Genomic DNA, 26,205 nt, shown 5'->3' with positions numbered 1-26,205 from the left:
GCAGCCTCACAAAGGGAAAAAAAGCTAATAGAAACTAAGGACACATTTACCTGGCCATCGAGAGGCAACCCTAAGTTGAAAAGCTGGCTAGATGTGAGCTAATTCTGCCAAGAAATAGTGTGGTCACCTTAACTCAGGTGTGGTGTTACACTAACAAATTCCTGAGCATCAAATGTCAAGCTCTATTAACCTGAAAAGAATCCCCACATCTGGATGACTTAGATTAGGAAGTGTGTGGCAATAAGTTTGCCTCTACCAGAACATAAAGCTATGCCCTAGAAAATCTTAGTCCTGAAACACATTTACCCCCAAATCTTTTTGATTTCAGCAGATTTTTTCCAGTGATTCTGGGACACAAGGTTAACAAGTGGTTGGGATATACACTGGGACAGAAAAGTACCTTCTTTTTCTGTATCTCTTAATGACCTGTCTTTCTCCTCTAACACCTACTTGCTCTATGGGTTTACAGTTTTTTGCTCAAGGATTGTCTCTTACTGAGCAGATGGATAGTACCAGGCTTAATACATAAGTGCTGCTGAAACACACATCATTATCATTTCCCTAGCTGAATATTATACCAAAACATCCCCCTCCTCCAGTGACCTCTCACTGAAATGGTTTGATTGAGTACTATAATATTACATTGGTTCAGAAACACTATACTGGTTTTGCTACAGATACTCTCAGTGTTCTGCACATGTACTGAGCCAGCAGAGGTCCAAACTACAAGGAAAATGTGGTGGGTCTAAGCCAAAGCACTGTGTTACTTTTAGCTCATGGCTGATTAATTTAATGTATGTGAAAGGAAGAGATAAGCATGTAATTGTTACTAGAAGTGGGGAAGCTTATCGGGGCTGAGTTAGTAGAATCTGTGACCTAATTTCATCATTGTTTTAATGTTCTAAAAACTCAGAGCCCGTGCTCCTGCCAAAATGAGGCAGACTTCTCTTCAGACTGCCTTCTGCAATGGATTTTCCCTTCTTCTCCCTCTCAAACTCGACATTGCTTCTAAATGAAGGTGACCAGCCCATCAGCTTGTAATCACTTCTATGCTGCCAAAAGATAGTCTGCCCTTTATTTTTTGTTTGTTCAGGCCCTATTTTTCCTGGAATATCAGATTTCAGGTTCTACACCAATTTCATCCTAACAGTGGTAGGACTGGTAGCAGCTTCTCCAACTCTTGCAAATATGCACATGTACAAAGCACATGCTAGATAGATACTCTATGCTATACATTTATATGTTATCCATGTTATCCCAAAGATATATATGTTATCCTAGGCAAGTCTTCAGAATAATGAAGTTGTAAGACCTTGGAATAGCTGAGATAGGGTTGGATGTGACACTCAGGTGTCCTAGCAGAAATGAACCTAGACCTCTATTCCTCCAGAGAGATGTTGTCCAGGAGCCTAGCTCTAACACTGGGGATATGCCTAACTTTAGGGGAGAATCAATGTCTTTTCCCCCCGAAAAATAAATATATTACCATCCCTTTCCCTTCTTCACTTCCCTTTGGGAGATCATGCTCCACATCAGGCCAAAGGGAGGAGATTTTATTAATCTTGGGAGAAAAAAAATAGAAATAACAAAAAGATGAAGGAAGTGGACTAGGGAGAACAGTTTTGTCTTTGTTTCCTTTCCCTACCTCCCCCTTCCATAGGAAAAAGTCTGTTTGGAAAGTATTTGTTTGCAGGGGTTTCATTCAACAGGAGACCAAACACCTCAAACTCTTTCTGACACCAGTGGAGTTCAGGGTGCTTAGCTCCTCTTAAGATGAAACACTAAATATGAGAGCATCTGAGTTATTGCTTAGGAAGGAAAATAATAACTGAAATTAGATCTCTCCCCTCTCTCCCCCATCATTTAAGACAAATTATTTACTTTCCTAGAGACCATGAAGTGTACCAAATTCTCCAGGCTGCTTATCCAACAGGAGAATAGCACTCCCAAGCAGGACTTCTTCAAAACAAGACTGCTTCTCCTTTGCAACTTACATTACCAGAGAGTCTGTGATTACCCTGATATTTTATCTCTGACACTGTGAGAAATATTGCTGCCATAAACACTGCTGTCCTTAGGAAAAGTGGAAGTACTTGGCAAAAGCTAATAAAATGAGGAACAATGACAGCAATCTCCAATGAATACCTAAGGAACAAATGAGCCAGCTGCCCACACATATACACACACACACACACACACACACACTCAAGCTGGATTTTTTTTACGTGGTGCATACACCCGCAGAAAATGTATCATAAGGACACTGCTATTTTAACTTTATGCCATACAAAGCACCTGCAGGGAAATGGATGAGGTACTTTCACAGACCCTTAACTCCTGATTCACATTTCTCTTTACAAACTAAGTTTAGTATGTAGCTTATCTATTAAATGGTTCTGCTTTTTCCCGGATTCTTACCAATGAGAGCAAGAAAAGGAGGCTGCATCTAACATTTTATGAGTGCAACAAAACTTTCTGTTCTCTCTTTCACACCCCTGCTACTTTTCTTCAAAGTTTTGAGCAGTAGAGTACAACAGCTGAAGAGTAAGGAAACAGGAAATTGAAACACTTAAGGCTGTTCCAACTACTGGTGCTAATCAGGGAAACAGTCTTATGCCAGTAGTTCCAGCTCTGGAAAAGGAGAAGAAAGGGGAGACCTAAGTTATCTTAGCAGAGGAAACAGAAAGATACAGGCCTCCCTAATTCAGCTGGGACATCATGAAGCATTTTAAAGATGAGAGAAATTTTGAACCTTGGGAATTTACTTCAGCAATAACATGACCTTAAAGGACTATTATTCAAAATTCCTGAGAAAAATTGCTCACTGTTCTCTTTCACTGACCTCTACAATCCCCAGTATCAAAACTTTGAGAAATTCTGAAAATACAGGCTGTAATATTCAATTCTAGAAGTTACCCAGCTGAAATCATTTGACTTTCACAAAACTAGAAGACACCATTTAGATCCAAGGAGAGAATATTTTGTAGGGACAGTGTCAAGGTCCATTCTTCCATTTCTTGTAAGGTTGGTCTTGCAGTGCTTAAAAGGGGTATTCTGGGGCACACTCCATTATAAAATATCTCTGGATCCAAGTTATTGTTCCAGCTGCTATGCCTGCAGCATTTTTGCTGTACACTCCATTTGCTGTTAATAAAGGTGTTTAATATTACAATTAGAAATTTTTTCAGTTTTTGGAAACTGAAGTACAGTCAGGCAATATATTCATGTGACTACTTTTAATTCTATTGCAACACTTTTGTTACCTCAAGAGTTGTGTCGCAGTACTCACACCCATGGTAAGCCTTGTTCCTCCTATCAGTAAATCAAGAAAGTCTCTCTTCTTTGGACAGCAATTCAGCAGCATTTTCTCACAGCTCTGAATTCTCCACCTTTTTCCTTCCTTCCTGCAAAATCCCACTGATGATCAATCTCTTTAAGCATATTAATATTTGGCCTTAACTTATTTACATTACTCTAAAGCTTCATGTGATCCAGTTTTGGTCTGCTCCTTGAAAGATAAATCAAGGCCTCTGTACAGATAAACTCAGGAGTTCTGCAGCAATGTCTGTCACCATAGTACCTATCCACATATTTGCACAACTCACCTACAGATGCTCATTTTTAATATTAAGCCTTTAGTTGCTTATTTTTGTAGATTTCAGACAGAAGAACTGAGGTGGTATCCTCAAGCTGGAACTTGCCTATATTTAATACTCCTGCACTTGCTTTCTTGAAGATCTAAAGTAATTAAGGAGAAATGGTCAGCCATGCAGTGCCTGGGCCCCTTTGAAGTAATGACAGGGAAGAAGGAAAGGACCTCTAATGAGACCACCTATCCCTTCCTGTTCATATCAGGACTGAAACCCACCACTTAATTTTGCTGTCAGAAGAAAAGAGTAATCAGTCATCACCAGCTAAGGTAACTACACTCATTGAATTCAACCCCCCCTGCCATGGATAGGGACACCTTCCATTAGACCAGGTTGCTCTCAAACTCATCCAACCTGGCCTTGAACGTTTCCAGGGATGGGGCATCCACCATTTCTCTGGGCAGCAACTGTTCCGGTGCCTCGCTACCCTCATAATAAAGAATTTTTTACTAATATCTAACCTAAACCTACTCTCAGTTTGAAACCATTCCCTCTTGTCCTATCACTACATGCCCTTGTGAAAAGTCCCTCTCCATCTTTCTTGTAGGCTCCCTTCAGGTATCAGAAAGCTGCAATTAGGTGACCTCAAAGCCTTTTCCTCTCCACGCTCAACCATCCCAATTGTCTCAGACTTTCTTCATAGGAAAGGTACTTAATCCCTCTAAACATCTCAGTTGCCTCCTCTGGACTCACTTCAACAGGTCCATGTCCTTTCTGTGCTGGGATCCCCAGAGCTGGATGCAGTTCTCCAGGTGGGGTCTCATCAGAGCTGTCCACACTCCACACCTCTTTTAACAATAAATAACTCCATCTTTTTTTAAGAGATAATTTCTCTATTGGCTCACAACCATAAACTTAAACGTAAAGTCCATGAGTACTTGTGGCCTTCCACCTGCTGATCTTCCAACCTTCCCTGAACTACCTGCTTCCTATACCATTCACTTATCAAGAAGATTCTTCTTTGATATTGATTAGCCTTAGTCCTCCGAACTCCAAGACAGCTGTCTTGATGTACCCTACCACAGAGTGTGGCCTCTGTGATTACACAGCGAGGTCCTGGGTGGCTCCTGTCCCAAGACCTGAGATTTACACATGCCCAGTCTCCTTTTGGCTTGGCATTATCTGCTCTTCCAGTGGTCTGAGTCATTCCCTTTAAAATGCAACAGCCCTGAGGTGGGACTGACAGACTGTGATGAAGAGGGGCAGAAGAAGGGGATAGATGCTCCCTTTATTTTGTCATTGCATTTACCCAAGCGCTGCAAGGGAAATGTTACCAGGAAGCTGTTAAAGGGCAACTTTTTCTGGAGTCACCGATACATCTCTGTGTGACATTTACTCTGTGAGGGATGATTTATCCCTTCAGAAGGAAAGGCCTGAGTCACAGCTCAGCAATAACAAGTAAATCACCTTCTGGAGGAAGATAATGGCTCTGCCTACCATAGGCTTTTTAAAATTTATCAGACAAAACTCTACCCCATTCTTGATGAATACTTAAATTTCATGTTTAGACTATGTATGGTATTAATGTCCAAAAATAGTCAAGAGTATCTCAGATTTATACCCTCCTCTGCTACTAATTCCCTACGGGACCCTCTTCCTCCTCTTCCCCTTGGAAGACAAGACACTAATCATTCCCTAGCCCACACAGTAATTGTGGGAACACAGCCAATACTGACAAAGAAATCTGACTCACAGATTGGAAGTGCCATTGGGAGAGTAAGGAGTACCAGCTTCTTACTTTTCTACTACTCCAACAGAAGCATAATAGAAGAGCCAGGATCAGGAGAATAGACCTATCTGTACTGAGAAACTTCCTAGCACAAAATTCTTCCCATCACTACAGAGCCTGACAGGAGGAAAAAAAAATGGAAAAAAGACAGAACATAAATGCAACAATATTAATAAATTATATTCACCATTAGAATGCTCTTTAACACATTTCCCCGTGTCTTATCAGGTTACAACAACTTATGTTCTGCCCCAAACTGCCTGCTATTCACTATAAGATTATTCTCCAGTGATGTATTCTCATTATTTAGCCTAATCCACTTTGAAGCGATTTGAGCTCTGGTTTCTGCACAGGTTTAACTTTGATCACTTATAAGTAGAATCCTCCAGACATACACAACATCCATGTAAGTACAAGAAAAGACACAGAAGAAACACAAGGTCACAGTTTAAGTATGTACTGGAAAAGCTCTACAGTGTGACCTAGACAGAATTACCAGAGGAAAGGAGAGAGATTTATACCTATTTACATTATCCTTTCAAACCAGGAGCAATTTACCCTTACTCTAAAACACTGACATTTCCTATGAGATTTGCTCATATAAAAGATGCAAAACGAGATTTCAGCTGCAACCCCTTAAGCCTAGAAAATGACAAAACAGCAATAATGATGTTTTGTTTTATTATTACTAATAAACCCTGTCTCAGATAGGATTAAAAGCTGAAGGGAAGTCCAGTAGTTCTACCTCCAGGTGAGCTTGGGTGTCCAGAAAGTTTCTGGCATTGTTCAGTGCTGCACAGAGCAAGAATCATACAAGACCAGCAGAGCCTGAAGTCAAATATTCTCATCTGCAGCAATGGTGCTTGAGTGCCAGCACATATACCCTGTAGCTACTACAAAAGTTTCCTTAAAGTTGTTATGGGATCCTGATGTGATCAGAGCTTAAAGGCATATCAGTCCATGTTTGTACACGTGGTTGCAGACCTCAAATACTTAATACTCAAAATTAAGCCAAATATATTTTTAGGATGGACAAAATGAAAAGCAAGGACATAGAACAGACTAGGAGGAAGAAAAAGTTTAAAGTTACCTGCCTTGCCTTTACTGGTGGCCTTTTCTTCCTCCTGCCTCACACTTTCAACATGCAGTTTCATAATCTTCTGGGTTGCAGTACACCATGCACAGTCCTAGCAGCATTCCTGAGAAAAAGGTCTGTCCTTTCACAGTGTCTAAGATCTGGTTCTTTGGTTACTCCTGTCAGTATATTTCCATGGCCACACTGTGCTGCAAAACCCCACTCTACTAAAGCTATTGTCTTCTTTGACCCCCCCTGCACACTCCAGAAAGTCTTCTTCCTAAGCCATATGATCCAGGTCCCACAGTGAAACACACTTTTCTTTGGTCTGAAAAGCCTTCTGTGAGCTCATCCGTTGAAGGAGAGAATGATTTTAAGGAGACAATGTCATTGCAAGCAGTAAGAAAAATCCTATCTGCCATACAATTATTAAAAATTCTGCTTAAGGAAGAGCAAGTGCATTTGGTATGTCACTATGGACACTACTCTTCTAGGAACAGCTGCAGACTAACTGCACTAGCCTGTGAAAAGCCATTCTTTATCGTTAGTGGCCCAAAGACTGCCAAAAGGTCAAGAACTAGAGGAAGGCACACCTTCTTACACTCAGCCAAAATGCATATCCTGCAGCCAGTCAGATCAAGAGTTCTTTGACTACTCTGTGAGATGGGTGCATCTACAAAAAGAGACCTTATTGCAGGGGAGCAGTGCCTTCAGAATGGACAAAAAAGAACAGATAGAATAAAATCACTTTTCTAGGCAAGTGATACCATGCTGTCACTCTGTGATTAAGCACACATAGATCACTTAGCTGATATGAAGCTTGCATTTGGTAAGATGAAAAGGACAAATGGGAAGCATAACCAAATCCAAAAGTGGCCAGGAAAGAATATGCAATACATACCATTTGCTTATTTGCAAGTGGACCTAGCATATTCCCTGCTCAGTACTCGCTTCGGTACATACCTAGGCAGCTTTTATGGTCTTCTGGAAACAATACCAAAAGTTAACAGACTTCAGGTCAACACAGAACTATGATTCTTTATTGTAGTTCCTCAGTGCTAAATCACTCTCATTCCGCTCTTAAGAGACAAAATCTGACAGCAGCTCTTCTGGGACATGTCTCCAGTTATTTGACTGGAACAATCAGCTTCTTGAAGGACAATACAGGAAGTCCTTGCTTTTTCCTGATTAATGCTGGTAACAACCACAGAACAGGTCAGAGGGCACACAAAGGCAGCTATGACCAGTATCACTACAGCCAAAATATGCATTCCCACTACTAATATTGGATGACGTGAGCCACAAAGTTTATTTTGATATATGATTTCACTTAGTGAGTTGATTTTCAGTCATTCCTTTCTAAACTGGAAGAGTATAAGGACTAGTTTTTTGTGACTAATAGAGAGCTCTTTGGAAAGCAGTTCTGTGATATTTGCAACCTGAAGAGATGCTGGAACTTTTGGTGGTCTCAGAACAAGGTCACTACTCACAATGCTCTTTTTTCATCATTTTTCCTTTTTTATCATTGTGAATAGTTGAGAGGTTCTTTATAATGTTTCACCGAACTTATTTCTCTTGCCTGCCATTGCAAGCCCTTGGATGCTCCATGAACCCAATGTCCAGACTGTTTGCTCCACTGCACAGGAATGCCATCATGCTGAGAGTTGTTTGGCAACACCTGCCAGTGATGACTCTGTTTTATAACAGTCCATTAGCACAAAGTTCTTAATGAAAATGAAAGCTGGTAATGAAGCCAAAAGGCAGCAGCAGTCTCTAGTCTGGGGAGGGTAATTAAGCAAGAAGAGATGGAGAGACTGAAGAACAAAATTAACACATAGAAAAAGAAAAAATAGACATGGTAGTGCATTAGCACTAATGTAGTTATGGCAAACCATCCAGTTTCCTTTATGAAAGCATTTTGTTTGCATTTTGTGGACTATTTTTTAATTGATAGATACAACAGCTTATTGCTCCCTCAGAGATATAAATGTCATCTAGAGCAACACACACAGGATTTCAACGTGGAGTAGGTGAAGAACCACTGGGAAAATCAAGGAAATATATGTATCTATATTGTGATACATCTGAGCTTTGGAGAAGGGAGAAAATTTCAGTTATCCTCCTCTCAGCTGCCATCTCATGTTCACTATGTGTGGAAGAAAAAGACTGGCTCTCCTGAACGGTTTACTTTCAATAAAATTGTCAAAAGTCAGTGGCTTACATCTTTCCACTTGCTAAAATACTCTGTAAGTTCTTCCCATAGTGCTCATGGTTAAGATGTTCTCTCTTGCTACTGGACCTAGAACACCTTTGACCAATTGAACACTACCCTTTCTACGTAATTCCTCTGAGACAACCCCTGGATAATTCTTTTTTCTCCTGTGTATTTATGCTCCATATGTGTTTGGAGATAGCTTTCATATCTTCCCACTTTCTCAGCACAAAGACCCAGAATACATACAAGGCCTTTGTGTGTTCCCTCTTAATCAAGTCATGCATCATCTTAATCATCAAGCCCTTCCAAAATACTTACAAATTGCTTGACATATCTCCACCTTACAGTTTTTAAGGCCCTTAAAAGTTTAGTCTAGGTGCAGCTTATCAGGTCTCTCTACAGATGAATTATCCCCCTACTGCTTTATGAAGGATGTCATGGCACTTATGCAACATTTATGCTGTTTTCTATCCACACTGATGATTGCAATTCTTTCCATTCTACTCAAATCTACACATTTCATTAATAAGTCTTTCCTTCCCCTCTTTGTGATCACTAAGAAATGCACTAGAGAAATGACAGTAACTTCCAATTTGTCTAGCCTTCTCGATTCATGAAAATGCTGTTGCATTTTGAATTCCTAATTTATTTCAGAAAACTCATGTTAAAGCCAAATTTTAATTGTGGGGTTTTTTTTAAAGTAGGGCATTTTGTCAAATAACACATTGGAGTCTAAACAATCACCATCTTCTTTTCATCCACTAATTTTGTAACTGAGTCCAAAAGTAATCAAATGCCCTCTATGAGTTTTGTTTATTAAATGCCACTGATAATTGCTCATGGTTCTGTTACTCCTTATAGCTACAAAGTACTTATTTTTAATATTGTTTCCATTATTTTATTAGACACTGATAATGCTTTCAAGAAACAGTTTGAAAGTTAATTCGGGGAATTGTTTGGGTAACAACTCAAATTAAGCCATTCACAGAATCTAACTATTGAAAAGCTGCCATAGTTTTTGATTCTCCTAAGGGTGTAATATAAACGACCAGAAGAAACATGAGCAGACAAAAACTAGAGGCTATATTATGATCATTATGCTATTGTAATACAGTTAAGGCATATACACAATGAACCACAGCTTTTAGAAAAATCCAGAAAGGTTTAACAGCCTCACAGATCAAAAGACTGCTGATCTCACTGTCTGTGGGTTTGGCTAATTTTTATGTCTTTCATTATCATCCTATACAGCACAAAGGTATCTCGTGGACTTCAGGGTCTCACACTAGAAATCATACTAGGAAAGGTGTACTTAAATCCTTTTCTTTGAAGTAATGCCTGAAAGGTGGCAGGGAAAGAGCTAGGAAGGGGGTAATATGAATCCTCAATGCCTTGCGATAGAACAAGAGGAATTTTCACTTTCCTACTCCAAGCAGCCCACCATGCCAACACATGACAGCAAGAGGTACTAGGACGGATTAGAGACTCTGACACTCCCTGCCCCATCCTCAAGGTGCCAACTGCCCCGAATCCTTTTGTTTTGCCCCTGTTGAAAATTCATGTACACATTTCTGACCATTTCCAGCAGTGGCACCAGCAGAGAGCTCTGCTCTGCCAGATAGCAGAACAGGCTCCTGCCTGCTTTGGCTCGGACATCACACCCTGGGAAAACTGGGGATCCACAATCAAACTTCTCTAGGAGTGGATTGAATAACTGGCTCTGTTTACAGCTGTTTATGTGGCATCCCAGTCATCACCAAGTAAACACCTGAACCTAGGCAATCACTGGCCTGTAACTAGAGACTGGCCATGTAATAAATATTCAGCTCAATAAAAAGACAGACAATCTTGTAATAAGAGACTCATGAATCAATCTTCTCGTTTCACTGTTTCCTTCCTTTCTTCAAAGCACTCTCTTAACCAAGTGAAATCTCTATGTACAATGAAGCTAATACCCCCATTTCCCGGCAAGCCAGTGTCTCAAATGCAGTAGGGACTATTAAATTAAAATTATATGCCTGTAAAGACTAGGAAAATGCAACAGAAGCAAATTCTACATTGCCTAAGAATAATATAATTGCTCAGGCCAACTTCTAAATGGGGCTTTGATGTGACTTGCTGTACCTAGTGTGTTCAGCTGAAAGCTTGCTCAGCTCAGTAGCTCTGTGCCAACAGGAATCTGAGTCTCTGGGCTCTGTTCCCAGCTTTAGTGGTTTACCCTATCTCTGTGGAAAATCAGGTAGCCTCTGTCCTTCACTGTCTTCTGTTAAATGGAAAATACTAAGTGCCCTGACTGACTACACAGTACCTCCTGTTCACAGCTCTACCAGTGTATCTTGTTTCTAGCTCTGCTGTCCCATAACTTGCTGAAGTCCAGAGTGATGTGCACTAACCTAATGCTGAGTCTGAGCCGGGGGATGGCATCTGTGCCCTAAACCAAGGCACCAGAGGGACCCAGCACTGCCTGGCAAGTCAAAGCAAGGCAGAACTGGAGTTTGAGTGGTAGAATTGTGGGACAAAACAAAACAGCTGTACTACAGCTCCAAATCTAGTCATGCAGGCAGGGTAACATAAGGAGATACTTTAAAATGTGTTTGGCATAGATGGAAAGATACAGACAGTTATTCTGATAAAAATATACTTGGAACAAAATAAATTTTTTTAATCATAGGTATCCATCAGTAAAAGCAAGGTAAAGCAAACTGACACACTAAGAATAAAATTAGAATAAAAGATACAACAGAAATAATGATCACCAGATAGAAAGAGAATAGAGGCTTAGGCAATCATCATTATGGAACTACTGAATGAGAACACTGGAATTATCATGGAAAACTTTTATTTCTAACTTATGAAAATTCATATTCTACATGGTCAAAGCTCTGGGAACTCACAGTTCCTGTTCCCAAGGTGACCTATGAGCCAAAGACACTCCAATCAAAGGAAACAAACGCATTATAAGAGAGAAAGAGTAGTATTAATTGAATTATGCAAAGGGTTAGCAAAAAAATATTGGAGCTCTCAAAAAAGCATGCAGCAATGCCCATGCAATAACTCCACCCAAATTCTTTGTGTGGACTTGACAGGGCACCATCTCCCCATTTCCACTTACACCCATCTCACTGCTGCCTGACCCTCAACTGACAGAAGCACAGAACTGCTCCAACTCAGAACCAGAATAAAATGAGTAAAGTTAGGATATGTCTGATCCTTATCACAAAGGCCATCTCAACAAATATTACGTGGCTCTTTCTTGGCACATGTAACATAGAAGGGTAAAGCCCATACAGGCATAGCCACTGTTCTGACTGTGGTCCCTAAGAACAGAGTTGAAAGATTTGAGTGAATGGGGACAGCACACACAGTGGAAAAACACAGAGAGCAGTAGCAAAGGTAGGACAGAAAAGTCTTTGCCTGGGTCACTTCTCTGCAGAAGATCTCACACTAATATGAAACATGTCAGGTGTCTGTCAGTCACGGCTGCTGCTTGAGCAGAATCCAGCAGTGATTTCCAAAAGCTGGAAACTGCTGAGGAGAGCAAGCAGCAGGTTCAGAGGTAAGATACAGCACCAAGATGGGAAGCCAGTATTAACCACCAATATTAACTGCCTGTCACTGGCTTCAGCTATCCTGTGTAGAAATAGAGAACATACTTCCTGTTGGAAAGAGAACATCATTCCTTTATTTCCTGCAAAGTATGTTCCTTTGAATAGTAGAAGCTGCAACTAATTAGTCTCAGGGACAGACAATTTAGTAGGGCCTGTATTGACAGGACAGGGAGTAATGGTTTTAAATTAAAGGAGGGTAGATTTAGTTTAGATATAAGGAAGAAAACTTTCACAATGAGGGTGATAAAACACTAGAACAGGTTGCCCAGAAGGGTGGTGTATGACCCATCCCTGGAAACATTCAAGGTCAGGTTGAATGAGGCTCTGAGCAACCTGATCTGGTTGAAGATCTCCTGGTTTCCAGCACTATTTGCTTTCTCAACATCACAGCACAATTTCTCTCAGAATCTTCAGGAAGTGCTGCAGTGCTGCACTGCAAACTCATGCAGAGTTATTCAAATAAGATTTAAATAACAGAGCTAAAGATGAACTCAACTCTTTGTCTAGGGCTACTGCCCAAAGTTCAGGCTCCCATCAGGGGTGACTTTCACCAGCCCCTGTAGAAGCACGAGCCAGTCTCCAGGACAGTTTGCAGGTAAGGTACAGCATCACCTAGCCTTGCAAACTGTGTTGCACCTACAGAGTCTGAGTGTGCCAATCCCATGGGGCAGCTTCTCTTTTCATCCCAAGAGGGGGCTGGGCCCCTGTTTTCTACCAGCATTGTATCTGCCCATAACACAGAGGGAGAAGTAATAGAGGGACAGAAATAACTCAAAAGATCAGAAATCATTTGTGACAACAGTGTGGGGCATAGGAATACTCTATCCTTTTCTTTTGTACTTACTACCCAAAAACCAAGTACACTTAGAGAGTAATTAATTTCATTTCATGCAACATAAGACAAGAAACTTATCACCACTTCCATTTCACACATGGACAAGCTGAGGTTCACTGTGGGCAATCAGAACAGCCTGAAGCAAAATCAGAGCAACCAAGAACTGAACTGAAGACTGTAGATCTTGAGCCTTAACACTACCTTTCCTTTCTCAGCATGACCTCCTCCCAAGCTGAGATGCTACTTTTCCATATTCAAAGGTATTACTTTCCTCCCTAGAGAGACCTGAAGGCTGAGCTGACTTCTTTCTCTTTGCTTAGAGAAAAAAAAAGAAAAGAAGAAACCACATCCACAAACACACTCCAAAGGCAGTCATATTTAATCCCAATGTAATTCCCACTGCTCTTTCTTAATCCTTTCACCTGTGAGATAATTGACAGCATTCTGGGAAGAACTCAATGCTAATCATAGACTTGCATAAAAAGAGACAAAGAACCAGATAAAACAGTCTAAAGGAAATCTCAAGGCCTGATTTAATCATGCACACACATATCCATTCCAGACACCCCGCTGAACTATCCTCTTTCACAACAGATGAAAGGTCTGCTAATGGGCCTGGAGGAGAAGGCCATAAAAAGCTATGTCAGTAAATAAAGTCTTTAGTCTTCTCCTACTGCATTGTGGAATGAGACATCACAAAAATCAAATACTAAAATAAGCTACCAACAGTAATACCTAGTTGCCTAATACTCAGCAAAAAACCTGTAGGGATATCTTCCCATCTTACTCTGCCCAGAAGACCAGTGTTCACAACAGATTCCTCTTCCACCACTTTAGCTAGGACACTCCTCCCAGATTAAGTATGTATGTTTCTACTACTCTTCCTTCTGCTTCCCTTTCCACTGCTGATGCACTTCCTCTTCACTGAAAAAACATTTCCACTCCTCGAACTATTTAAATGCCTTAGTTCTTTTCCACTTGCCCTTAAATTTCATGCCTTCAAAAACAAACCCACATTGTGTACTCATATGTACTTTCCCACAAAAATCCTTACACAGCACACTCAGGGCACCTTTGCATTATGATAAATTATTCCCTTCTGTAGAATTTTTTTACAGAGAATATGTGTTGTTTTCCTTTGTAAAATATGATTGCTATTTCTGTGGTCATGTACATGTTTATCAATAGATAAATACAGTTTTAATCTTTTTAGAGCATTGCTTTAGCAAGTGGAATCTAATTGGGAGAGTCCTTGGTATAGGAGGCAAGTTATTTACTGGTTTATAAAATAGATTGTACTAGTGCTTAGAGAAACAGAAATGGACAAGAGAACTCTGGCATTTATTGCCTGTTCTCCTCCAGCTCTCTCCATCTCTCTGTGCTTCTGCTCATTCAACTGTAAAACAAGGAAAACAAATAATTAACCTTCTTGCTGGACAGATGTGAAGCTGAATGATAATGCTTTGTACTCGCTGTGTACTGTTTTCAGGACACACTCTAAGTGTCAATGCAGCAGCTCCTCGTGCAGTGGTGAAGGGCTTTTGTCCCCACTCCATTGCTGCAGAGGCACAAAGGCCCCAAAAATTCACAGGGAAAGTCACTGCAGAGCCAAGAACACACCTGAAACTTCTGGGGCCTCTTCACTAAGCATGATGCTGTGCAGAAATGTACTCCAAGTATTTATAAGACAGCAGTTCAGGAGATTGGTGAGTTGTCAACATGCTACATGTGCTCTGCTGATGACAAAAAAATCAGCACACAAAAAAAAGATTTTTTCACGACATTCGCAGATTGATATGGCTATACAAGGGAAGAAAGGCAATCATTCATAAGAATGGAGGTCATAATTCAGTATCTTTTAAAATGAACTGCTGAGAAATGGCCAACTGGAAATCCCAGCAAATAGAGCTGTAACAAACTCAAGGCCAGAAAGAAGGGTCTCTGTTTATCCTCTGAGCTTATCAATATGATAACTTGTAAAGAGGTTTCAATCTCCAAAATCAGTCAGATGGGAAAAGAGTCAAAGACAAAATGATTTCTGAAATAAATTTATTTTCAGTTATTTTTGGACGACAAAAAGGAGGGACATTGGTACATTGGAAAGCTGACAAAAATCATTATTCTCTATAAATTGCTTTGACATTGTACAGGCAGTGACCTTCACAGCACTACCAGTTTAATGGCATTTACTTCAGCAGTAGCTGATTTCACTATTAAACAGGGAGGCATAGCACAAGATTACACAACTAAATCACTCTTGTAAATATTTAATATCATTGCCTTTCTTTTTTTTCCCCTTTTAACAAATCGCTATCAAAGGCAGAGCACACAGTAGAAAATACATTTATTTATTCTATCCTGGAAAAAGCTTAGTGTTCATGCATTTTATCTATCTAGTTCTCCAAATGACTTTGACACTTGAAAGCCCTTGTGATCAAAACAGTCTGAAGGAAGGCAATTTTGCAACCATTTAAGAACTGATTTCATGCACTGATCAACATTTACCAAACTTGCCTGATGGAATAGCACAAAGTTTAACCCAGCAGATTGATAGCAAACACCTGAAGGAGAAAATTAGTAAGAAAACTGCGCTGGTTTAAATAAAAGTACCTTAGAAGACAAAAAGAAAGAAAATCAAAGATTCTTCTCTTCCCTGACACCAAAAACAAAAAAAAATCAGTACTTGGGAAATCAAAGGGAAATGTCATACTTCTGCCTGATAATACAATACGTGCATCCACCACATAATACTTTCATTCTATTATGGACATACAGTACCTAATGTCCATAAGTCCAGTGTATTTCCTGCAGCATAGCAAGAAATGAAGTGTCCACAGATTTCTCTTAAAATACATCTGTTTTAAAGACAGAGTCAATAGAGAGAACAAATAAAGTACAAGAATGTAGCAAAAATTACTACTGTGTGTCTCCAGCATCATATCTTAATATAAAATTGACTGATAAATTGAAATGCTGACCCTGGAACTGAGTACTTTAAGTACTTTTGAGTATAGCTAGTAGTAATTTCTAAAGAGAGCTTTAGAATCTGAACATTCTGATTTTTCTAACTTTAGGCAAAGATTTTTTTCCACAATCTGGCATAAATGGTCTGTCACATTGTGGCAAAAATGAGATTCTGTTCAAACTGTCCATGATCAATGCCATAAAGCAGTCTTTATAACAGTACTTCAGGAGACAAGTTACAAAAGTTATACTTCTTTTCAGAAGTTTCACAACAGGGGAAAGACAAATCAGTGGATATTTAAGAACCGAAAAAATTCTGGGGAAAAAAATAATTTGGTAAACTGAAAGAGGAAAAAACACGTAGAATGCAGCTTGCACGCATTCCTACAGACTTCTCTGAGACTGTCTCCAGAGCAAGACTATTCAAAATAAATATGAAAATGGTCAGATAAATGCATTCTTTGGATGATGGAGTTGGCCAGTCCTGCAAGGCACTGGTGCCTGAAACGTGCATGCCCTTCATCACAGCTGGGAAATGCAAATGCACAGCGATGCTAGGGCTGCCCTGGGTTTTATAAAAGCTCGCAACATCTTTAATGCAGAGCTAAAGGAGAGCCTGTAATCCCTGTGCTGCGATGCAGCAACGTGCTCTCCCCTCACAGGACAAGCCAACAGCTATGCAAGATCCTTTTATCAACATTCACAGGGTTGGAAAATAACTGTTCACAGTTTGATTCCCAACATTATCGAGTGAACCAAGAATTGCTCGGAGAACAGGCAGCTGAATACACATGAAAAAGACAAAGGTTCTTCAGTGATATTTATTCTAGCCAGGTTTTAATATTTCACGGCTTACAGCAACTAACTCTTTACATAATCAAATGTAATTATCTGATCCCAGCTGGTGATCAGAACATTCATCATCAACCTGGTCATTATTAATATACCAGTAATTAGGGGAATAAAGGTGTATGCTTCATAATGCTAGCTTAATACAATTCACTATACCTAGTAAGACCTCAGCTCCCTTTAAAATACAATTATTTTAACATTTTATACATTTTTGTTACTACTACTAACAATGAAAAATCACAAAGATATAGTATTTTAGAGCAAACACTGAATTTTTTTAAGTCTTCAATAGAAAGAATTTGGTCAATTATAAGGAATCATGTTTTGTTTTAGAAATAATCTGACCCATAAGCAGTTCCCCAAACAAACTGTGATTTGAGAGAAAAGCTCGATTAAAATGCATGCAATTGACAGAATCAAATCGTAAACACTTACCTACAAATATTACATACCATCTTCCTGCTCTACTGTAGGAGAGAAGGTGATTTCTCAGGCACCACTGTGTGGTACTGCTTGGCAAATGCTACTGACTTTTTAATGGTGACAACTGTGTACACAAATCCTAAAAGTACCAGTTCTGTTTAAAGCTTTTCCTCACAAAGCAATGCTGGTAAAGAATAATTTCTATTAAATGCTTTGCAGTGTTTAACAAGAGAACTAAGGCCATAATTTAGTGAGAATGATCCAGAATCCCTCAGGTTAGTGTTGGAACAGTTTTAGAGTCAGATTGTTCCCTGCACTATTTCTCTTACATCAGTGCATTTCCTCTGCTTCAGTAGCAGGTAATCCACAATAAAATACTTTCAGAGCAGTGAAGAGTATGGCACTTAATATCATTGCATCAAACCTCTCAGTATAAAAAGCACATCTAGTATAAGACCTATATCTCAGAAAATCCTTCTCTAACAGAATTTGGGGACTTTATCCCTGCAGGTATACAACACATTCCCAAGTCCAAAACACCATTAATTTCTATAGGCTTCTCCAGCTGTTTAGGGAATGCAGTAGACTCAGCACAGCAACTAGCAGGGTAGGTTATCAGCAACCAAAATTTCAAAACAAAAAGGCTTTCAAAACAAATGAATATGCCACAACCTGTGAGAGCTGTCAGAGTTCACACCTGATTCCTTGTTCTCTGCAGTGAGAACTATTAACATCCCTTATTTCATAGCCTAACTGATTTCTATATGTGCACTCAAAACTATCAAGGCTCTTGAAACAAATGAGGAAATGAAAACCAGCATGAGAAGGAGCTCTAGCTCCACGAAAGGGTGAGTACAGCCAAATAAATGAAGAGTTCTGGGTGTCACAGGAAGATGTGCTTTGCCAAAATCAGAATCAAAACCCACAACACGGATGTGGGGAAAATCACACAGCATTAGACATGAATTAGTAACTGACACATATGACCTTCTTCACACTAATAGTTTTACAACCATTTGCATGGCATGTTATTCCCTGATCTCTAGTCAAAATATTTACCAGCTGGTAAAGCACAGCAAATAAGGCTGCTTTTTGTAAGCTCTTATTTTTAATGTACAAGATCCAGCTTACACAGCACATATTTTCTAAACAGTTCAATACCATAATGTTATCTCTCTAGTCCACAGAAGGCCACAAGAAACCTTAAAGCAGGAAACTCCCCTCTTCCACAGAGTTTCCTATTTTTGCAAGAGTGTCTGATGTGTGTGACAGGGTCTATTTCAGTTCCTGATGGCATTATCATCACTTTGCTGCATTACCATAAAGCCCAGGAAATAAGCTATTACCTACCACACTCCTCCCAAACGTTATCACAGACAATCATGCACTCACAAAACGGCATTAACTGTGAGAATTAGAGTCCATTTAAACTGCAGCTGTTTCTTCATTCCTAAATAGTTTCTTAGATCAAAACTTCTCCCTGACTGGTCTCATTACTGAATGTCCATTTCAACTTAAAGAATAAAAAGATCACTTCAAAAAATTTTATGTTTTACAGAAAACATTTCTTCCCTGTAATATAACAACCAGGTAAGTAACATTAAAATGAAGAATTTTTTAAAAAATACAGTGGACATTTTAGCTTTCAGATTTGTGAGTTGAAATTTTGCCTTCAAATCATCTCTGGCAAAAGAAATGAACCTGTAATTTTGATTTTCTATTTCTAGTTTCTCTTATTTTCAGAATCTCAGGCTTCAATTACTTAAGGGAAAGATGTTCTATTTATTTTTAACGACAATACTAACTCTGCATTTGCTGTTAAGTGCAAAACTTAAATCCTAGGTTTAATATATATGCTGGTGTTCTTTTCAGCTAAAAGCCAATGCCCTAGAAAGGTCCAAATCCTCACAACCCTACATTCTGCTATTATCAAAAAACCCCACAGATTATTATGTTCCATTTCCCGCTCTATTTCTTTGTCTCTTTGTTACCATCCACTGGAAGGGCTTCAATCTGCAGAGAAAAAACACTTTAAAATCTAAACCGAAAAACCTAAATGTCAGGAAAATCACAATGTCTCTTTAAGAGTCAACAGTAAATTAACTTGCCCATAACAGTGCAATAATTAGCAGTTAGTAGCTTATTAAATGGATGGCAAAGGCCAAGCTGCCATCTGGGATCTCCAGTTTCTTGTGATTGTTATTATGTCAAGATGTGCAACTTGCATTAGCTTTCATGTCACTGTGCTTGCCCTTACTTTACATGTAAATTTTAATGAAACATACAGCACTTTAAAAATCAGACATCCATCAAAAGTGCTATTAGCCTGCCTTTTACAAAGCACGTGGCCTGTTTTGCTACCTCTGCATCTCTACACACCACTGAATGCCTCAAATGAAGAAAACAGAGGAAGGGCAGGGGGAAAAAACCTTTCAATGTTATCAATTAAATACTCTCTCTGGGCAGAGAGAAACCTGAGCTTGACTGAAAACAGAAGACTACACTACAGAATAAGACAACAATATTTTAGCTCCTGTTTATACACAACACAACCACAATGCCTTTAACTCTCACAGGAATCATTCTTCTTAATAAAAATGAAAGCCACAAAGAATCAGCTGTTTATTCACATATCAGAAAGAGACAGTTTTAAAACAAGGCAGAAAGAAAACATGTAAGAAAAAATTAATTACCTATAAGCTACAAAATACTCAGCACATTATTAAATAACTTATGAATACACAGTATTTGTAAACACACATGCTCATAAGCACAAACAAAAATAAATCATTAAATCTATTATGCATTTGTTCATAAATGTGTTACAAAAGGTATAAAAAGAAGAATAAGACATCTATTTCTTTGCATTAGCTGATATTGAACATTTAAGTGACTTCATTCCCCAAAATTTAGAAAATGTAATCACCACTGGAATATAAAGAAATAGCATGAATGCCTTGAAGAAATGCCACCCAATACCTTATATTTGAAATTTATCAACTATCAATCACCTCTAATTAGACTTCAAGAAATTACATTAAAATATTCCTTTTTCCCTAATAAAACTAGCAGCAAAAATTCACTTAGAAAAAAAATTATGCCAGCTAATCATAACATAAACTGCTTGATTTTTTTAATAGTCATTAAGAATAAAGTTAAAACTGAAGGTCACCATCTTTATAATCCTATATAGGAATTTTTTCTCCTCAAAGGAAAACAAACCCACTACCACACATATTTTAAAGTCCTTTCATTAATACTTTGAATTGTAGAAACCAAAATAATACAATATTCCCATTTAAAACCAAAATATTAAGATACCTTACAGGGCAAAGCAGAGCTTAAAAACCACTGCCAAGGCTGGCAAGACAAATGTAGTGTTGTTTTTCCCCTTATATAATTAGACTTTTAGAGAGCACAAACGATTTCATTTGTTACTGATGTTTCACTTCAACATTTGCATAAACTCTTGGCCATTCAGCTGGACTTATTCACATACAACCATAGAACCACTTAGTCTGGAAAACACATTTAAGGTCATCAAGTCCAACCCCCAGCACTGCCAAGTCCATCACTAAACTGTGTCCATGAGCATCCCATCTACACATCTTTTAAATATCTCCAGGACTGTCAAGTCAACCATTGCTCTGGGCAGCCTGTTCTCATGTTTGACAACTCTTTCCATAAAGAAATTTTTACTAATATCCAATCTAAATCCATCCCTGGTGCAACCTGAGGGCCATTTCCCTTCATTCTATCTCTTGTTACTGGGATGAAGAGGCTGACCCCAACCTTGCTACACTCTCCTTTCAGGTAGGGAGCAATGAGGTCACCCTGAGCCTCTTTTTCTCCAGGTTAAACACCCTCAGCTCCTTCAGCTGCTCCTCATCAGACTTGTTCTCCAAAGCCTTCACCAGCTCCATTACCCTTCTCTGCAATCACTCCAGCACTTCAATGTATTTCTTGTAATGAGGAGCCCAAAACTGGACGCAGCACTCAAGGTGCAGCCTCAACAAGTACAAGGGATGACCACTGCCCTGGTCCTGTTGGCTACACTATTTCTGAAGCAAGCCAATACAAATCCTAATGATATCACTGGTGAAAAAGAACTTGAAAATATTTTCCTGATCAGTAAGGTCCAGTCATTTCCTTCTGTTCAAGCCCACAAATGCTATTTCATTTTTGCTGTGCCATTACCTTCAGGTCAATATTATTGAACAGCTCAGAGAAATAAGAACCTCATTCTCTGAGAGCAATGCTAAACCTTCCAAAACTTAAAAGATCTACTTCAGTTAAGAGCAGGTAGGACTAAAGCAAATTATATGATTCTGCAATGCAGATTATTAAAAGTCAAAATTGGCCTTTAGTCCACACAACGTGCATTTTAAAAGATCCCACTCTTTCACTTCTCTCTTTATTTAAAAAAAAAACCTACTTCATACTGAAAATGAGTGGGCAGCTGGGTAGTTCACATTGAGCACATCTACTGATGGAAGGAAGGAGCCACATGCCTTGGAGAAGAACCAGCAGACTGCATGGGTGCTACAGTGTCCTGTGCACATGCAGAAACCAGCCTCACTGGTCGTTCTCTGTGTCAGAGAGGGCATCTTCAGTTCTTTGAGTTCTTGGCCCACTGGATTCAATGTGAATTTTGCTATTGCCTTCAAGAAGACAAAGGCCTTAATTCACTGAAAATAGAAGATTCCCACCAGGAATACAGACAATTCTCAAAGGGGATATGAGCCTCAGTAGAAGTCAGATCCAAACCAAGAGCGATGGTAAAACAAAACCCACATCGTGGAAGGTAACAAAATGGCAAATAATCATTTCCTTAACAAAGAATTTCAAGAGAACAAATAATACGGAAGAAGGTGATAACACATTAACTCCAGTAGCAAATTAAAGTTGGATATTTATAATTTCCTTTGATATCATTTACTTGTGGGGAAGCATTAGGGAAGTAAACAATATAATTATTCCTTAATTGCCAGTACCTCTCCAGAAGAGGTCATATTCAGCAATTCTTGCCAAATTAAACAAAACTCCTTGCTCATCACATATTTACCTCACCTTCCATGGATGAGGTTCCATACCTTAAATAAAAACTCAATGCATTTAACCTGAAACTTCAGTTCAGATTAAAATGCAAGTGATATCCAGGTGCTTGTCTGTATCTCAACTACTCTAGCCATTACTCTAGAACATCTACACTTCAACTTTCCACGAACTTATAAAAAAATAAATTAAAATCTCCTAAACATTTAAAAAATAAAAAATGCAGAGAAAGCCTATTTACTTCAGTGGAAACAACTAATCAAACACTTTAAATTATGAATGCAAGGTCACAGACTGCTATATGCTGTGAAAAAGTTTTATGAAATCAAATACATCATATCCTTTGGTTACATACATGACATGAGACAGAGTTGTTGCCAGGTTTTATTAAAAGCTACAAGAATGAAAAAAAGTATGAACCTTCCATTTGAGTACTAAAGGCATCTGGTACCACTTTCTCTGTGAGCTGAAGGACATGTGTGCGTTCAAAATTACAGTTTGAGCCCTCTGAAAGCAATGCCATTTTTCACACAGACTGATGATTCCCTGACAAAGTCACTGCTATAACTAGAGCTAAAAACTACATATAGCTGGGAATTGAAATATTTTCACTCAGTGACACAATAAATTAAGTTTCAGTACATATTAATTAATTGTGGACTATATGTCATAATCCTCATGCCTACCAGCTCAGTTAGGAGATTTGACTTGGAGAAGACTTTCAGCTTAGTCCTACACAGGCTGGCCTGAAGCATAAATGCCACCCAACAAGAGAACATGAACTAACATCACTTAAGACTTGCCCTGATCTACACTGACCCCTAAACCACACTAAGCCACACATCAGCTAACTGAATTATTGGCAGCTGTGTTGAGGCACAGTAACATTTTATATGGTCTGCTTAGACCTTCATGTTCTCATATTTTTAACAGTATATATATGTGATTATTATGTTCTGATGTTCACTTCTTGCTGAGAAGATAACTCTGAGTACAGCTTAGATATTACCTTCCATCACCCAAGTTTAGAGAGATGAGAAAAACTATGAATTTAATTATTGGAATATTTTTCCAACCTCAAAATAGAACAAATAATATTGATTACATAATGTATTCCATCACAGAGAATTCAACAATACTAAATTGTTAGAAGAAAGCTGGGCATCAGAAAAAGGAATCGTACAAATTAAGGTGTTCAATATGCCATTGTGTTCTCCAGAATTCAGATATTACAGGAGCAGTAATTATTGAGCAGAGACTGCTTGTGCCTCAAAGGAACATTATTATGAACAAATCCTCTGAGCTCATATGCCTCCCAAATTCATAGCTGCACAACTAGTCATTTCACTCCCCTGTGTCTTACCAGCATGGACACAAGCAACATCCTCCAACATGTTCAAATCATGCTAATAAATAGATCAGATTTTTCAGCAGTGTATTCATTGGAACTGAGTAAGCCTCAACATAACAAAACCTTTTAATCTTTCTCATTGGAAACTATGATCAAAGGAAAGATTTTTCTCAAACTATGTTTATAATTTATCAATCAATCTCCACTTTTCCTTCCAGTCCCACTGAAGATCCATAGCAAGTTTGCAGCGTTTTGACTTTTTGGCAGTTTTGATAAGAGATGGATGACTGCTCAGCCTAAGATAGGTGTGAGCCCCAGAGCAGTCTAGCATCCCCTGAGCTGTACTGGGCTGCAAAGGAAATGGACCTCTCTGTTTAGCAGTGCTGATTACTTCTGCTTCCTCTGCAGCATTTTTTGCAATTCAATTTCTCTTTGAGAAACACCTTAGCACTACCAGAAATTATGAGAAGCAGAGCCAGGGGAAGAAACAATAGCTCAAAAAACCTGCATTGTTGAAGGGTACTGGACAAGCCCAGGTTCTGCTGCCACCAACACCAGTAGCAAAATTACCAGCAGTGGCATTACTCTAGTGCAAGTGTCAGCAGGATGAGCTCACTGTCCTATGGCTCTGTCCTTGACTGAACTGACAAACCCTTTGCAACCCAGCATCACCAGCTACAGGTGACCTGACACTGCACAGCCCATATTTAGTGTGAACAGGGAGAAAATAACATCACTTTGAGGAAGGCCTCAAAACATTAATCTTCATAAATATTTCCTCCATAATTCAATACAAATGTACAAAATGAGACTTACAAAAATAAAAGCATTAAGTGAAACATATGAAACATATTCATAAAAATACACTTTGCCCATCAACAAACATTTTACAAGCAATGAAGTCTTAGAAAGAATGTGATCTCTACCTTTACTTCTACCTACAGACAGGAAGGTGTGTGTCCAGTTAAGAAGAGGAACAAGAGAGGTGTCCACCACGGAGGAGGCAAAAGAAAAGAGAAGGAGGAAGCAAAAAAAAGCATAAAAATATGTCACCAGCCATACTTAGAAAAACAAGGAAATGAGCATATTTATCTTGCAGCCAAACCCAACAAAATACAATGTCAAGGGAAAAACGAGAGATACACCACAAATAAAGCACAAAGCAAAGCTTAAACCACTGACAGTACAATCAGAAGCTGCCTGGTTAAGCTTTAATTTGATTTTCTACTGAGAAATGCAAACTGCTCATGCAATACCACGCCAGTGATATGCCTCAATCCACGTCAAATTCAAAACAGCAAGGGAAACAACAGAATAGGACAGGAAAAAAAAAAATCTCATGGTAATATATTTGCTAAACACATCTCACCTACCAGAGCTAATGTATTTGTATATAATGTTGACATTGCATATTTACTCACACATATACATTTACATATTTTATATCCATCATATTTTTAGAGAGAGTAAATATTTATCAAAAGACAGTATCTGTGAGTTTGTTGGCAAGAAATGAAAAGCCACTGTTCCCTGATGTGTTATAGATAAACAAGGGTGGCTAAACTTTCCAGTGGCCAATAGTTTTCACATTTTTTGCCAGATGAGGGAGTAAGTGCTGATGACTGGCCTGAGTAGGTCATGCAAGTCTTCATGAGCCAGCTGTGTTGCAACTTGTAATTTAAATGTCCAAGTGCAAATGTTTACATAACCCAGTGCTAAATCACAGACTACTATAAAGAAATGTTCATTGTTATTGAGAATGAAAGTGGCCATCAACTGTTCTGATCACTTCCAATATGCCTTCCTATGTCAAAACAGCTTGCCATACTCAGCTGCATCCTGAGCAACTAGGACATGCTGAAGGGACCTGTCTGCTGGATGGTCCTGCAGTCGGCATGACCTCTGAGCCATGAGCCCAGTCGAACAGAGTGGGGACAGAGAAGGAGCTCAGTGCTTTCCAGAGTTTAGCCAGATGCCCCACATGCCAAACACATGAGGTCTTGACGTACACCTATGATTTTCCTACCAATTTTCCTACCTTTCCTACCACACAGGGATGTTAAGCAGTCTAGAAACTGATAAATAAGTCCCTACTTTACTTCTGATTGTTACCTCACCTTTCACGACCTCAGAGCAGACATCCGTCTTGAAAAATAGAATAAAAGCTGATTATGTCTGAAGTCTACATTTCATTGAAATACATAGAAATTATGTCTGTTTTACTCAAGTACCTAATTAATCTTTAGCCTTTAGAGGCATTTTTACTATCTTACTAACTCCTTGGGCTGTACATCCTCAGATACATGCTTACTTAATGCCAAAAAAGCTTTTGTATACATTTAGTCTAGGAAAGGCTCATCAGGCTTTAGAGTCAAAACTTTCATTTTCTCCCCATAGGCCAAACACTTGGTCTGGTCTTCCTAGTGTAACACTGGCACATACCTTGCA

General features: G+C 39.0%; 1 protein-coding gene across 16 annotated transcripts in view; it reads right to left on the bottom strand.

Annotated features, from left to right (window-relative positions):
- Window positions 1-26,205, bottom strand: part of NRXN3 (neurexin 3) — a 945,575-nt gene that overhangs the window by 825,916 nt on the left and 93,454 nt on the right. Inside the window, exon 1 of one of the 16 annotated variants that reach the window (XM_088167426.1) lies at window positions 24,684-24,701. The exons of the other annotated variants lie outside the window; for them this stretch is intronic. The gene's annotated coding sequence lies outside the window, so the exon portion shown is untranslated. Of the gene's footprint in view, window positions 1-24,683; window positions 24,702-26,205 lie in introns of those variants that run through there. 16 annotated transcript variants of the gene reach the window in all.

The sequence above is a fragment of the Sturnus vulgaris genome, chromosome 6, assembly GCF_052056855.1.
Source record: "Sturnus vulgaris isolate bStuVul1 chromosome 6, bStuVul1.hap1, whole genome shotgun sequence".
NCBI classification, from domain to species: Eukaryota; Metazoa; Chordata; class Aves; order Passeriformes; family Sturnidae; genus Sturnus; species Sturnus vulgaris.
This window is presented reverse-complemented; position numbering and strand designations above follow the sequence as displayed.